This window comes from Amblyomma mixtum, chromosome 10, assembly GCF_055824585.1.
Source record: "Amblyomma mixtum isolate Tamu chromosome 10, ASM5582458v1, whole genome shotgun sequence".
Taxonomy (NCBI): domain Eukaryota; kingdom Metazoa; phylum Arthropoda; class Arachnida; order Ixodida; family Ixodidae; genus Amblyomma; species Amblyomma mixtum.
The window spans coordinates 45,659,868-45,675,507 of NC_143021.1; the positions used below are offsets into that span (position 1 = coordinate 45,659,868).

The 15,640-nt window shown below is 44.4% G+C and overlaps 1 protein-coding gene and 1 long non-coding RNA gene across 2 annotated transcripts in view; one reads left to right on the forward strand and one right to left on the reverse strand.

Annotated features, from left to right (window-relative positions):
* Positions 1-15,640, reverse strand: part of LOC149325686 (monocarboxylate transporter 2-like) — a 150,015-nt gene that overhangs the window by 65,171 nt on the left and 69,204 nt on the right. The gene's annotated exons all lie outside the window — the stretch shown is intronic.
* Positions 4,129-5,670, forward strand: LOC149325688 (uncharacterized). The gene is made up of 3 exons (XR_016286169.1): positions 4,129-4,283; positions 4,944-5,098; positions 5,598-5,670. It is a non-coding gene; the product is annotated as an uncharacterized LOC149325688 (long non-coding RNA).

Below are 15,640 nucleotides of genomic sequence, written 5' to 3' on the forward strand. Positions count from 1 at the left end.
TCAACAGAATATCCCTTATCTAAAGCACTTGACAGGTCATGTACAAATTCGGTAAGCTGGGTGACACACGAGTAACCACTGCGAAAGCCATGTTGATTAGTATTTAATAATGAATGTATACTAAGATGATTCATAATACTAGTATAAAACACATGCTCTAAAACTTTGCATAATACACTGGTCAAGGACACTGGTCGATAATTTGAAACAACATTCCTAGGTCCCGATTTATGTATAGGTACAACATTGGCAAGCCTCCATTCATCAGGCAAGGAGCCTTCCTGTAATGACTTTGTGAAAAGAATTTGAAGGTACCTTGACAACGCAAAAGCGCAAGAAGAGAGCAGGATCGTGGGTAAGCCGTCCGGACCGGTGGCACTGTTATCTTTTAAGCGTTCTAAGAGCGACACAATTCCTCGCTGATCAAATTCAATGTTCTCCATGGGTTCCGTACAGTTCAAGGCAAGGCGAAAATCGGCAGGGCTATTGCTGTCCTCAGCAGAAAAAACTGAGCTGAAAAACGTGTTAAAGCACTTGGCTTTCTCCAGATTATCATGAACGATACTTCCGTTGTGATCGAGTGGCGGGATAGACAATTCATCCTTTCTGTTTTTTTTTATGTACTGCCAAAATTCTTTAGGGCGATCCTGGATACGCATGTCGAAAGACTGAAAGTAGGTAAATTTAGCCTCTTTGACCGAAGCATTCATATCCTTTGCAATCTTTTTTAACTGATCCATGTTATCTTCCGACGGATTTCTTTTGAAGCGCGCATATAGTTGTTGCCTCTTTTCAACGACTCTGCGCAGCGCTTTTGTGAACCATGGCTTGCTTTTGCTGCGACGTTTCGTCATCACCCATGACGGCACATGCTGCTCACGCAAATCAAAAAGTTTGGCTGTCAGTGTGCGCCACAGCTCATCAACGCTGAGTGAATCAGACAATGTTTCGTACACATCGACATAGGATTCAAGTGCCCAGGCTATCTCGGGGAAATTTGCCTTTCGGTAACTGTAAATGCGCCGATTGCCACAGTCTTCAAGTTTAACATACTGAAAGCTCATTTCCGCTAAAACACAACTGTGATCACTGATACCGGGCACTACAAGGGTAGAACAAGCTGCCGATGGTTGGTTAGTGAATAACAAATCCAAAACATTGTTGCCACGGGTTGGCTGCAGCACTAATTGGGATAAGCTGAATGAATTGCACAGATTTAACAATTCTTTGCCTACTGCGGAATTGGCTCTAGACGGAAGACATCCTGAGCTCCAGTCTAATTCAGGAATGTTAAAGTCACCTCCAACAACTAAACAGTCAGTTTTAACAGTTTCAATCATATCAGTTAGGTCGCTGATGGGTTCAAGCTGATTTCCAGGTGGCCTGTAAAACGAGCAAACTGATAGTAATTTACCATTTAAAAGTCTAATTTGAGCCCATACTGCCTCACATGTCCCAACATCAATTTCCATCTTACGAGAACTAACTAAGACGTCCACCAGTATAAATACGCCTCCTCCGTGCCTGTCTCGATCTTTTCGATAGCTGATATAGTTACTCGGAAAAACTTCGCTATCGCTAACATCCCCATCCAGCCATGATTCACATCCGATCACAACGGAAGGTCTCGCCATGTCAATTAGACCATGTAGCTTGTCCACTTTATTCTTAATACTTCTGCAGTTTAGTACTAGAATCGACAAAACAGAGTGATCCGGCTTAACTTGTCAAGAGGCTCGAACTACCTGCCCCTGAGATTCGTCGTAAATGTACTTGACATTATTCAAGTAAAGGACATCGTATTTCAGATGTGCTTTGCCATTGGGTCCCTTGCGAGGTTTGGCGTAGTCCCATAGCATTTTCCTCTTGTTTCGTACTAGTTCAGAGAAGTCCTCTGAAATGCTAGTAGAACTTCCTTTCAATTTCTTCGCATTTGACAGAACAGCCTCTTTCTCTTTGAATGAACTAAAATTAACAATTATTGGGCGAGTTCCTTCTGAACGGAACCGTCCGAGACGATGGGCACTTTCGATTCTGGGGTCAATTCCCAGAGTAGATCTACACAAATCTAGGACAAGTTTTTCAGAAATTGGTTGTGACTCGCGTTCATCCTCGTCCTTAATTCCATAAAAGAGCAGATTGCACCGTCGAGATCGATTTTCAAGATCGTCCACTTTCTTCATCAGAGTCTGCCACTCGGAACGCTGTCTTTCACTACTCGCCCTACAGTCCTCGACAGCGGCCCTCATTTCCTCAAGACCTGCAATCTTTGCTTCTAAATTGGCCATACGGGCATTCAGATCCGACATAGCTGTTTTGTTTTCATCCTGATAACTCTCGATAGTTGCAAGTTTTTCCTTAATTTCTGTCTGGCCTTGCAAAAGCTGCTGCAGGATTGCATCGCTAGGTCCTGGGTTAACTTCTATGTCGCCGCACAAAACCAGAAGCAAAAGTAAAACGCAGCTCTTCGAAATAAAGAAAAACGACACCTTCTGCGTAACATGGGTCTGTGTGCTACAGAATGAGAAGAAACGCATGCATACAATACAGGGGGTGGAACCGGCAAAGCATACACTAAACATATATTGAAATATGTGTCACTAACCTGCGTGAAAAGCAGTAAATGCGTGAGCGGCAACGCCATTTCGGTATCGCCGGTTCCACGCCCCAACGATGAAGTGACGATTCCCGCCTTTTGTAGAGTGTAGTGGCACGGGCTGTAAAACCATGGTGGGTTGACTGGCACCGCACAATGTCCAAAATCGGCTGCGAGGCACACACAATCGTTTAAGTCGACCGTGGTTAGCACAGGTGAAAGCTTGGTGAAGGAACCAGTATCCAGCGTAGACGAATCATGCACAGCAGACAATTCCTCGGCATGAAAGCAGTGACTTGAATAACCAGCGATGAATACCTGCGTGAAAAGCAGTAAATGCGTGAGCGGCAACGCCATTTCGGTATCGCCGGTTCCACGCCCCAACGATGAAGTGACGATTCCCGCCTTTTGTAGAGTGTAGTGGCACGGGCTGTAAAACCATGGTGGGTTGACTGGCACCGCACAATGTCCAAAATCGGCTGCGAGGCACACACAATCGTTTAAGTCGACCGTGGTTAGCACAGGTGAAAGCTTGGTGAAGGAACCAGTATCCAGCGTAGACGAATCATGCACAGCAGACAATTCCTCGGCATGAAAGCAGTGACTTGAATAACCAGCGATGAATACCTGCGTGAAAAGCAGTAAATGCGTGAGCGGCAACGCCATTTCGGTATCGCCGGTTCCACGCCCCCTTTTTCTTTTTCTAGCGGTGCTGTTATTTGTGCTCAAATTTTGCTGTTATGTGCATTGTTGCGACCCTTTCTGTGAATGCCTATTTATGATTAATATTTTGTGATTTCTATTTTATTTTAGTGCAATATTTTTAACCTTATAACAATGCTTTGTACTTACTCCCCCCCCCCCCCCCCCCATGTAATACCCTCAAATGAGGGCCTTTGGGGGTATTTTGAATAAATAAATAAATCTGAACTGGCTTCAGCTACAGCTGGTATGGCGACAAGGGAAGAACAGGCTCTGTGAGCTGAATATATGCAAAATCATGTGCGGTAAATATTATTTGGAGGAAGCTATTTCAAATCTTAAAGGAACACATATATAAAATTTTAAACTCAAATAAGTGATCCGATCTGTGTCTGGGCACAAAGGATTTTACTATTCCAAATTCTCTGATTTCACTGATTCCACATGCCAAAAATCATTGACAGAAGAGCTGTTAGCCAATGCTGACATCGATCACCTATATATGGACTGGTTGGCAGAGTCACTAGCAAAACATGGGGTAAGTCCTAACCATGCCATCACATGATGCCATAATGGACTCCTGCACTGGCATTGACCTGACAGAGACCAAAAGTACTCATATAAAACAGTTTAACTTTTCACACTGTGGACTAGATATTTAAGCTCATTTCCAGGATTAATAGGCTTTTACGTCTCATTAAAAGCAGAAAAATGAACACCCCAAAACACTGTGTCTGTATCCTTTTAAGATTTCAAATATAAATCAGATCACAGAATCAATATCTACAGGAAGTGTTTATAATTGAATTTGTAGGTCTTGGTAGGATTGCGTCAAGACCACTGATATTTGCTTCGAAAAAAAAAGCCAAATTTTCATTGTTTATTTTCATTCTGCACATTCACGCACTTCACAACTAGCCACATGGATTTTTGTTGTCATCTGGTTCATTGGCTCATTGCTGCATTGCCATGAATGTTACCACAGGTTAGAACAAGCTAGAATTACAGCTTTCATAGTGTACATTTGGGATTGTTTTCATACTGCCTGCACAGAAGGTCCAGCAATGGAGTTAGTGATAAGATGTGTAGAAATATGCCATCCTTTGTTACTCAAGCCCATGCCCTTTGCCTGCTGGTTCAAAATTAAGGAAATGCAGTAAAGTTTGGCTACAAAAATTTTTAAGGGTGAGATATATTTTTCTATATTCTATATTTTCTATATTTCTATATTTTTCTATATTTATTCTATATTTTCTATATTTCTATATTCTATATTTCTATATTCTATATTTTCTATATTTTTCTATTCACTTAAAGTTAAAGAATACAGGTGCCGGACTGACCTTTTTAAAATGTCTTTTTTCCCCAAAACGGTTTCGGAATGGAACAAGCTGCCTGAGGAAGTAGTGTCCATATTATCAAATGATTCATTTTCTTCCATGCTGTGACATTTTTTGTGTATAATAATTCCGTGTTCTTTCTATCTCATTGTTATCTTTTTTTTTTGTAACCACCTGCACGCGGTGACATTTGTGTACTTTTTCTTCTACCCCCCCACTGTAATGCCAGCCAATGGCGCTGTGGGTATGATGATAAATAAATAAATAAATAAATAAATAACATATACCCTCTCATTTGTATACAGGTTGCCTAACCGACCAGCAGACCTCAACTCAGGCACAGCAAACTACGCTGAAAGAAATCGAAAAGGCAGCCATGTCATGGTTTCGGCATGCAACTGAACGGGTAATGCGCAAGAAAACTGGCGAACAAAGCTTTGCTCCTGAGCAAAACTGAATGGTGAGTGTGTTGCTTGTGCTACATTTTTTTGTCGATATTAACATCTTGGGTCGAGGATTTTTCATTAGAAACTGTTGATATTTTTCCTGTGACACTGTGCTGAGAGGTGACCGGTTTTGAGAGAGCACACAATTCAGTAGATCATTTCAATAGATACTGTCAAAACTTCTGCATATCAGCCTGTGTAGTTAGGTAGAATCATGAAATGTGTCTTTAGGTTAACTTGGGTATTCTTTGCCTGCTAAGTCCTCACGCACCTCTCTTTACTTGGCTGTCTGTTTGTGGTGGTTTTACTCCTGGAAGTATGTACATTTACTTGTGCAAGGATTAATTCCTTGCCGCAAGTACCATTTGGTGCCAACACCATGTGAAGATGCTGCAATTTGTATATTGTGCTGCAAGTTTCTTTTTTTTTTTCAAATGCAGTCAGTGATGGAAAAGAAAGGGGAACTGAATGAAGTGTCTATATGTATTGGGTCTTTTTTTGTCTTCCTTCCAGCAAGGCAGCCTATTTCAGCTTTGACCCACGTGGCAGGATTTCTGCTCTGTGTGTATACATGACTGTTCTTTTCAATGACACTACAGCAGAATCGAAAAGAAGACTGCCTAGAATGAGAAGCCAAGCAATATCTTGAAAATGTGTCACTTTATTGATACCTAGCAGTTGTAGTATACTTAACTGTCTAGAAATGCGATGCTTTGTGCATGAACAATTTTTTTTCTCTGACCAAGCTGGGCATTTTGTTGGCCATCTGAAATTTGCTTGTATCGAGCTATACTTCTTGAATAAACAGCGCGAACGAAGACGAGCACAAAAGACAAGAAAATGGACGACACAGCGCTGTGTCATCCATTTTCTTGTCTTTTGTGCTCGTCTTCGTTCGCGCTGTTTATTCAAGATGCTTAACCAACTAGCCCGCCAAAACGTGTTAGAGCTATACTTGCTGTTTTGGTCTGTAGTCTCACTATGCTTGTGTAAATTAAATTTGTTCCTGACTGCTACTACTAAAGTTATTTTTCACCCCCATAGTGCGTTTGTATTGCTGTTCCAGCAAAAAAAAAAGAGGATATGTGGATTTTAATGACTTTTATGGTCTATGTAAGAGACGACCATAATTCCTGTGGCTTGTAGCAGTCTTATAACTTGTTAAGGTTAATATCATATTATATGCAGCGTGTTTTATATTTTTTTCTTCTGGCCGTGCTAGTTGCCTTAAACCCCATCTACTCCTTGTGCACACTTGTGTGCTTTTTATTTCTAGTCCTGTGCTTGCTGAAATGTGATTCTGAATGGTAGTGCTTGTGTCAAAATTTTAACCTCTGATCTGTGTGCATGTATTGCTGTTATAGCAAAAAAAGGCTCATTTGTGATTTAATAATCTTTATTGTTTTGAGTGAGACAAGCATAGTTCCTGTACCTTGTAGCAGTCAGACAAGCTGTCTTATTTTATTCATTCCACATGCAGCTTAACTGAAGTGTTTATCTTCTGGCCATGCTAATTGCCTTGAAGGCCACCTACTACTTATGCACAGCTATATACCTCTAGTTGCATGCTTGCTGAAATTTGATCCTGACAGATAGTGCTTATGTTATTATTTTTATCTCTAACCTGTGTAGTTGGGTTGTATTGCTGTTATAGCAAGAAAGGGTCATTTGTGTTTTAAGAACATTGATTATTCTAAATAAGACAATAGCTCCTATGCCTTATTGCAGTCACATAATTTGCCTCATTTTAGCTATGCTATGTGCAGTGTGATCGAGATTTTTTCACCTCTGCTGCGTATGCTCGTATTGTTGTTTCAGTAAAAAAAAAGTTGCGTTTGTGTTTTTAGTTTGGTTTTTTGGCGTTTTACATCCCAAAGCGAACCAGGCTATAAGGGATGCAATAGTGGAGGGCTCCAGATAATTTCGACTACCTGGGGTTCTCTAGTGTGCACTGACATCGCAGAGTACACTGGCCTCTTAACTTTTCGCCTCCTTCGAAATGGGACTGCCATGGCTGGGGATCGAACCCGCGTCTTTTGGGTCAGCAGCCGAGCACTATATGACCAATGAGGCACTGAGGGGCACATTTGTGTTTTGTTGCGTTCATTATTTATAAGACAGTCATATAATATTTATGCCGTACAGTACGCCGCTACTGTTTGTTTTAATGTCATGCCCTTTGCAGTGCAATTAATATTTTTTGTTCTTACCAAGATAATCATCCCGAAGCCTGTTTAGACCTTATATGACTTATAGGTATATACCTGCTGTTTTAGCCGTATAGTTATTTTACATCTCTCTATTTTGCAACTCTGCATCTGGGGTTGGTTTGGTTGCTTATTGTATTTTAATCCAACTGCTTCAAGTTTGAAAACGTGATAATTTTGGCTCATACTAACCAGACAAGCTAAACAAAATTAATGAAGCCTATTACACACATTGCGAAGGAAGGTCTAAGTGCCCACCATCTATGACCTTGCTCTCAATAACGAGAAATGCCTGAGAGGAGCTGTTAAAGCTGTGTTAGTGCTTCCTTTATGTGAGTTGTTCTGTTTCATGTGCTGTTATTAAAAAGTAAAATTCAGCTGAGACGTAGCATTCGGCCTGATCATCAGCATGCCCCATATATTTGAATAAAACTATTTTAGCCAAAGCTTTGTGTTTTAAATCACAGTGCAGCATAATCCAGGCCTGTGTTCTAACTTTGTGTCGTTTTTACTATAGCATCGCTCTCGGCCATATGCAATTGGCTGAAATGCCAGAAGCTGAAGCTGGTTCTGTTGCGGCTATGAGGCACTGCTTCTGCTTCTGGTATTTTGGTCAGTCATGCGTGACCAGTAGCGACACCTTTGAAAAGGACACGAGGTTCTATTGGGTCCTGGCGAAGGAAAAAATAAAAATAGTAACGTCCTATTGCAGTCCGGCGAAGGTCCTAAAAATGTACTCGTCAGACATCCGAAGGACTTCTTTCGGCGTTTCACTTCGGATGTTTTCAGAATTTTTTCGGGACATCCGCGGGATGTGCGTAAAGTCCTGCCGCGGACTTCCCAAGGACGTCCTTAGGATGTAGGTGTGTTGTCTGGGCGAGCTAGCTTAGTGGTTATCAGGTCGACGTGATTGTTCCATAGCATGAATTCGTTAAAATAAACGCCTAGTGTTTTTACAGCACTAACAATTGCTATTACTGTTACTGATGCCGTTTACCAGCCTACTTAATTCTAAGTCCTTACACATCAAGATCGCCTTCCCTTTTACCCTCGTTGCGCTAGGTTTGAAAGCAACAAAGTTCTTGGCAATCGCTTCACCTGCTCTTGTTCGGAACCCTGCCTCGGGGAGCACCACGAAGTCATCACCCTTGTCAGCTTGGAGAAGCCGGCAGCAGTGCTGTCTGAAGTAGGACGCAACTTTTGCCATGGGATCCTTGCCTGGTCCAATGGAGCAGCGACTTGTAGAAGTATCGCTTACGCAAAAATCGCCCTTTTTCTTTATATGGTAAGCTTCCCGTAGTTTACGTGCAGTTTGATCTTTACTTTTGCCTAGAATCCTTGCACCTTCAAAATGCGGCGAACAATCCTGGCAAGACCTGCAATGTTTTACCAAGTTAACATCTTCATCTCTCTCTAAATTTCTTTCATGCTCCCTCAATCGATCGTTGACACATCTGCCAGACTGGCCGACATGGGCTTTTCCGCATGAAAGTGCATGGAATTTCATATACCGCTCCTGACTGGCACTGTACATGGGGCTTGGTATGCTTTTTCCCGTATCCAGCTTTAGTAGCCTCCTTACGGCAGATACGAGGGCATAGTTGGCCGAGCTTTTTCGGATCCGAAAAAACGAGCGGCACCCCAAACCTGTTCGCTACTTTCTTCAAGTTATGCGAGACTGTGCAGGTAGGGGGCAACTTCCGGCGTTCGTCCTGTTCCGGCGTTCGTCCTGTCTCGTCTACCTTCGGCCCTGTCTTTTTAGCCGCTGGAATGTCTCACAATAGAACTTCCGGTCACACAGTGCGCTCAACTTCCCTCGTCTTCGTGGACGTCGCGCTCTTCTTCACCTTTTATTGCGAAAGCATTACTACGTCAGGTGTCGCCTCTTCGTGGCACCGCAGCCCACCCTTCACGGTCGGTGGTCGGCCATGTGACTACTGACGTCGTACCAGAGCGAGAGATGGGGCACCAAGTCGGCTCTTCAGCGCGCCGCAGCTAGAACTTCGCGGCCGGTCGACCACCTGGGAACGGCGGCAAGTGATTGACGTCATACAAGTTGCAAGAGCTTGCAGGCCTTGCTGCGGTGATGGATGTGTGTTGCAGGTGTGGTATGACGTCATCCGCAGACATCCGGGCTCTATCGGGTGCAGAGAAAAGTACCGGCGCCTGCTCGCCGGTTCTTCGGTATAGCTACGGAAGACTTCGGACGCGAGTCAAGATTCTTGTGTTGTGTTACCGTTTAACCTGATGGAGGCTATGGATATCGAAGATGCTACAAGTTACACCATATTGCTTTCGCAAGGCTTAACCAAAGCTAAGCCCCAGCAATTTTTTCAGAAGGGTTTCGGCCACAGCCATCACGATCGACTGAGCATGGAAAGGGGCTGACCTTCACTTGCGAAGCTCCAAACGAGAATTTTCTACAGTTTTTAGATATTGGTTTAAAGTTCGGTGGGGATCACGTGCGTTGGCGGTACTCTTCACGTGTGCAGAAACGACTTTTACCATCTGATTCTGCACACTCTAAAATAATTAAAAGAAGCACTGCCAACTTATGCCTAGAATCTGCACTGGATAAATCGTGCGAACATGAAATGCAGGCCAGCTTTGACGGCCAATTGACAAGAATATTGGATTCGGGCTGCCCTCAGTCGATCGTGACGGCTGTTGCCGAAACCCTTTTGAAAAGGCAAAGAAGAGCGCGACGTCCACGAAGACGAAGGAAGTTGAGCGCACTGTGCGGCCGGAAGTTGCCCCCTACCTGCACACAGTCTCGCATAACTTGAAGAAAGTAGCGAGAAGGTTTGGGGTGCCGCTCGTTTTTTCTGCTCCGAAAAAGCTCGGCCAACTATGCCCTCGTATCTGCCGTAAGGAGGCTGCTAAAGCTGGATGCGGGTAAAAGCATACCAAGCCCATGCACAGTGCCAGTCAGGAGTGGTATATGATATTCCCCTGTCATGCGGAACAGCCTATGTCGGCCAGTCTGGCAGATGTGTCAACGATCGATTGAGGGAGCATGAAAGAAATTTGGAGAATGACGAAGATGTTAACTTGGTAAAACATTGCAGGTCTTGCTAGGATTGTTCGCCGCATTTTGAAGGTGCAAGGATTCTAGGCAAAAGTAAATATGAAACTCCATGTGAACTACTGGAAGCTTACCATATAACGAAAAAGGGCGATTTTTGCGTAAGCGATACTTCTATTCTTTTGTATAAAGCAGAATGTGACCTTTTCTCTGCCACACGATAAGATGTTTCTCACGCTGTGATAATGTTTTTTTGTTGATGGTTACATGTCTACGTTACTGCGCGCGCATTCGCGGGGGAACCATTATATTTCTCATTGCTGGCGAAATAGAATTAGTTGTTGAGTGCAGCGTTTGTCCGTGTCGTGGGTGGTTCTTCCTTTGTGCTCGTCATTTTTTACGGTGCAGTTATGTGGAAGCAAAGTAACCAACTTGCCCACAAGCTCGTTTTACTAAAACCTAGTGCTAATCTTCCGACAGCTCTCTGATTTACTTCTAATCTTGACTGAACTTCTGCCCTTAAGCACAGAACCGCGTTCCCGAAAGTAAGCCCCGGCACCATTATTCATTTCCAAATACCTCTCAGTACTTCATATTTGTTGTACCCTCGTAAAGCTCTATGTTTCATTATCCCGTCATCTCTTCGTCCTTTTGCCCTAAGAGACTGTTCGTGCTTTTTCGCGTAATATGTCCTTGGTTTAACCATATACCGAGGTATTTGTATTCGGCCACTCTGGGTATTTCATGGCGTAGCATTGTTAGCACCTGATCAATTGTATCGTTGGATATCATCACACCTGACTTAGTTTTCGCTAAAACTGAAAGCAAGAGCGTCTCCTTCGTCTCCACAACAATTAACCAGAGCTTCCATACCTTCCCGGCTATCTGCTCACAGTGCAATATCGTCCGCATACATTAAACTCTTCAGTCTTTGCTCAACGACATTTCGCCCTAATCTTTAAGACAGATTATAACCTAGATTACTTGCTTGTACACTTCTTTCCATATTTATCACATAACGCATGAACAGCAGCGGTGATATAGGACAACCTTGCCTTAATCCTTTGTGTACCTCTACTGTTTTTTTATTTTATTTGTTTATCAAATACTGCCAGCTGTCCTTCGGCGGCCAAGGCAGGAGGGGGTACAAACAAAAGATAATAAGAATACACTCTTGGCGTTCGCATGAAGTAATAAAAAGAACACTTCATAACCAAAAGAACAACATCAAAAGAAGTTAAGCAGTACATGGTAGATATGCTGTTGGGGGGAGAGCAGATATGAGCAGCAAGAATTGTGATGAAGCACGAAGAAAACACATGCACAAAAAACAACAAGACAAAAGGTACAGGCGCCCAATTCTTTAACTGGCGTGCGCGAGCGGCGACTATTCTGTGCGTGAGCGCCATATGACGGGACGAAGTTGGAAACAGGATGAGGCTAAGCGCATGCTCACAAAGCACGCTCGGCTGGGCCCGTCGTCTGCCAGGCTGTTCCTTCTTAAGGACGTCACCCCTTATTAGCGCGTTTCGACGAGCAGTCAGCGTGAGTAGACGAATGGTTTTGCTCGCATTTTACGTTCCGAAGAACAGCGTTGTAGAAACCAAGCGAAGAAATAAAACTGAAAGTTAGGCCGAACACTCCCAATCATGCGATAAGCCCGAGAACACATATCGTTCATGTGTTATTTGCTGACGCGAAAGCTTTTTTTCATCTGCACGAAGGGCGCTTATCAACACTCTGCGTGCTTTATGCTTCAGCGTGGCGACGAAACTAAAAGGCCGCTGTGAAACTGAAGTGAAGCTGCTCTGCAGCCGTGCTCGCAGCAGTTCGGAACAGTTATCATGATGCCACTACGTGCATGTGAAGCGACAAGGCTCTGAATTATAGGGATGTCATTGGGCGGCTCATCGCAGAAGGAGATGCTAAAGCAACTGGAGTGGCTGGGGCTTCAGTGGGCAGAATCATACGTGCCTACTGGGACGAAGGTCGGATCGAAGATGCTCCTCGCTACCTCACCAGGAAAACAAAAGAAGACTTGCAGATTGTTGCCTGAGCTAGTGATAACCCTTTCATAACGATAATGACACATGTTCTCCATTCATAATGATAACGACCCGTGTTCTCCGATGAGGAATTTAGAGCGCAAAAGAAACAAAGACAATGTGGAGACGTGGACGAGACAAGCGCTCTAACTTCTTCATCATGAACTACCCCAAGCAACCACCAATATCCTTCAGACGGCCGACAGAGGTCTATTTCGGATGTTCTGTACGTCCGCTGAACATCCGCAAATAGCCGGTAGATGTCCGTCGGCCGTCCGAAAGGTGGCCAAAGGTAAACGGTTCGCCCGCCGACGGACGTCCAGTTGAGTACGTCCATTGGCGGATTTTTCTCGAATATTCGCATATATGGTGCATGCGTGCTTTTTTCACTCCGCGCAATGCAATAAAACCAAGAACAATTTGATGCATAGCACGCATATTTTATTGTGGTTGATGATACATCAGCAGAGCAATGGGTTACATTCGGAAAATTTCTTAAATGTGACTCTTCAAGTGTGGCAAGCTTGGGACACACATCCGTAATCTTCCCACCCACAGGATTTCTGAAATAAAAAAGAACGCGGCTAACATCAGTCATGTGAAACAAATGGCACAATGCAGAAGCCCAAGTAAAAACATTGGAACCAATTAATAGAAGTGTTTAATGCTGCAAGTATAACAGACAATGCACTTTAACAAACACCTCAATAAATATAAGTCAATAAGAGCTCTCACTTTTCCACACCATATTTTACAATGTATCCGTTCTTTATTTATTATCATGGGCCTTAGGGCACTAAGCTGCGCAGCACTGTACGCGACTGTGCGCAGAAAGCCGCAAAGCTTCCGTTGCGAACCACTGCGACCTCACGTGCGAACATAGCGATGCCTTAAAGATTAACAAGATGCGAAAACACTCCGTCCCGAAACTTTGAAGAGGAGTGGGAATTAGTCGCGCGAGCTGAGGGCTCCCGCAGCTGTGTGATGTAGGCTCCCGAAAGTGTGAGAACAGCACACACTTGGGGAAGCCATCTCCTCGCGCTTACTGCTCCCACTGTCCTGTGAACGAATGTTATATGAGCATGCTGCATTGTCCTAGAAGCAAAGTTCCAAGAAGTGTACTGGATACATACCTTCGTAGGCAATCACATGTGCACTAAGCCTTCTTTACACCAAGGTGGACGCAGTACGGGATTCCGGTGTTCCAGAAGAGCTTCAGGCGCTTCCCGTATCTTTCGAATTGCTTAAGTTACATTCAACTTTCGTCCACAGACAGAACAAAGCCACATTTTATAATAACAGAGCTATAAAGATCTGCGCGGCAACACTACGCGACATATCAACAACAGCGCTACGGAGCCGTACTGATGGATTGGATTGGTCTGACCGCGAACTGACATCTATGATGATGGTGATAGCAGAATGCACGGGAGTTTTGATGCTTACGAATGGTTTCAATGGCAAGTTTAGCTAGCAAAACAGTGGACATGTCGCGCAACTCCTCTAATTTGGAGAAGTTTTATAAATATAAAACTAGTCATTGAGTTCTTGCAATATTCTGCAACACCTGCTTCTCCTCTTCGATAAATTTAGCTCGTTGGCGGCTCTTGCACTGCAGGTAGGAGTGGAATCGTACCAATTTACAAATGTCTTCGCGTCAAACCCTCCAACTGATGCAAATAAAACAGTATACATACACGAAAGACTCGAATTTTCTGTGAAATAAAAAACGTCCATACTCATGGCCTGGGATAATACTCGACCTTGCATCCTTCGGACGTCCACCTCGTCTCTCATGCGGATATACAAAAGTGGACACTGTCCGTACGTCCGGCGGATGTACGAATACGGATATCCGAAATCGGATTGTGTTCGTACGTCCGATGGACGTCCGATCTCGGCAAAGGACGTTCGGATCTAGCTCGTACGTCCGACGGATATCTGTGGTTGCTTGGGACCAACAGGCCCAAATTACTACTCTGCTGAACCATGTTCTCCGGCTTATTGCATGATTTGGTGTGTTCGGCATATCTTTCAGTTTTATTTCCTCGCTTCGTTGCTACAACGCTGTTCTTCGGAACGTAAAATGCGAGCAAAACCACTGGCCTACTCACGCTGCCTGCTCGAAGAAACGCGATAAAAAGGGATGACGTCCTTAAGAAGGAACAGCCTAGCAGACGACGGCCCCAGCTGAGCGGGCTTTGTGAGCATGCGCTTAGCTTCATCCTATTTCCAACTTCGCTCCGTCATATTCCGGTGACGAACAGAAAAGTCGCCGCTCGCGCACGCCAGCTAAAGATTTGGGCGCCTGTACAGTAGAGTGCTAGGGATCGTTTTGCCAGCTATCGGAAGGAGCACTTTCTGCAATGCTTATGTGCGCGAAAAATGAAGCAACGATATGGCGCGTTATGCGAAATGATTTTTTAGAGCAGTTAAAAATGAGTCGATCGATGACATGTTCACTATTTCAGGTGGAAGTGCATTCCATTGTGCTATGGTTCTCGGAAAGAAGGAGAAGCGGTGCGCGTTGGTTCTAGTTAGTGGCATAGAATTGTTTTCTCATATTACCATCTGGTTAATCTGGTTCTGTTAAACTGTATGAAGGTGTTAACACCCATTTTTGTTCTATTGTTGTTTATGTTATGAAGCATCTGCAACCGATGAATCCTACATCTTGTTTCGAGTGTTGGAATGACGTTTCTGTCCCTAAGATTACTGACAGATATATTGCCGCCTAGTATTGCCAGGTGGCGCATACGAAGTAGGGCGACGACGACGAAGTAGGGCTCGCGCCGTGTGGAATCTGTCGCCTTTGCTGCCCCAGCTTGCCTGGCCTTCCCTTTCGTGCCTGCTATTAAAGCCCACTTCGTCAGCAAGTACGCTACAGTCTGGTGGAGGTGCGGGGTTCCCGCGAGCCCATGCAAGAGACCCCTCCAGGCAGCCGTCGCGCCTGCCCTGTACCGCTTGACACCCCGGTACATCGCTTCAGTCGGAGGATCCAGGGACTGCCTTCGGAGGTTGGACCATTAGAGAGCGGCGCCACGGCGACAGCCGCTCCTCCTCCTCTGCAAACCGCTGCTGCCGCGCCATCCCACTACACCTTGAAGACTCCGCAGATTCCCAAAACGTCCGTGGGGAAATTTTTGAGGATGTGGAGGACTGGCTCCTCCACTTTGAACGCGTAGCTGCGTTTGACCAATGGGACGACGCAGCCAAACTCCAGAACGTTTACTTCAGCCTCGAGGATGGTGCTCGCACCTGGTTTGAAAATCGAGAGGA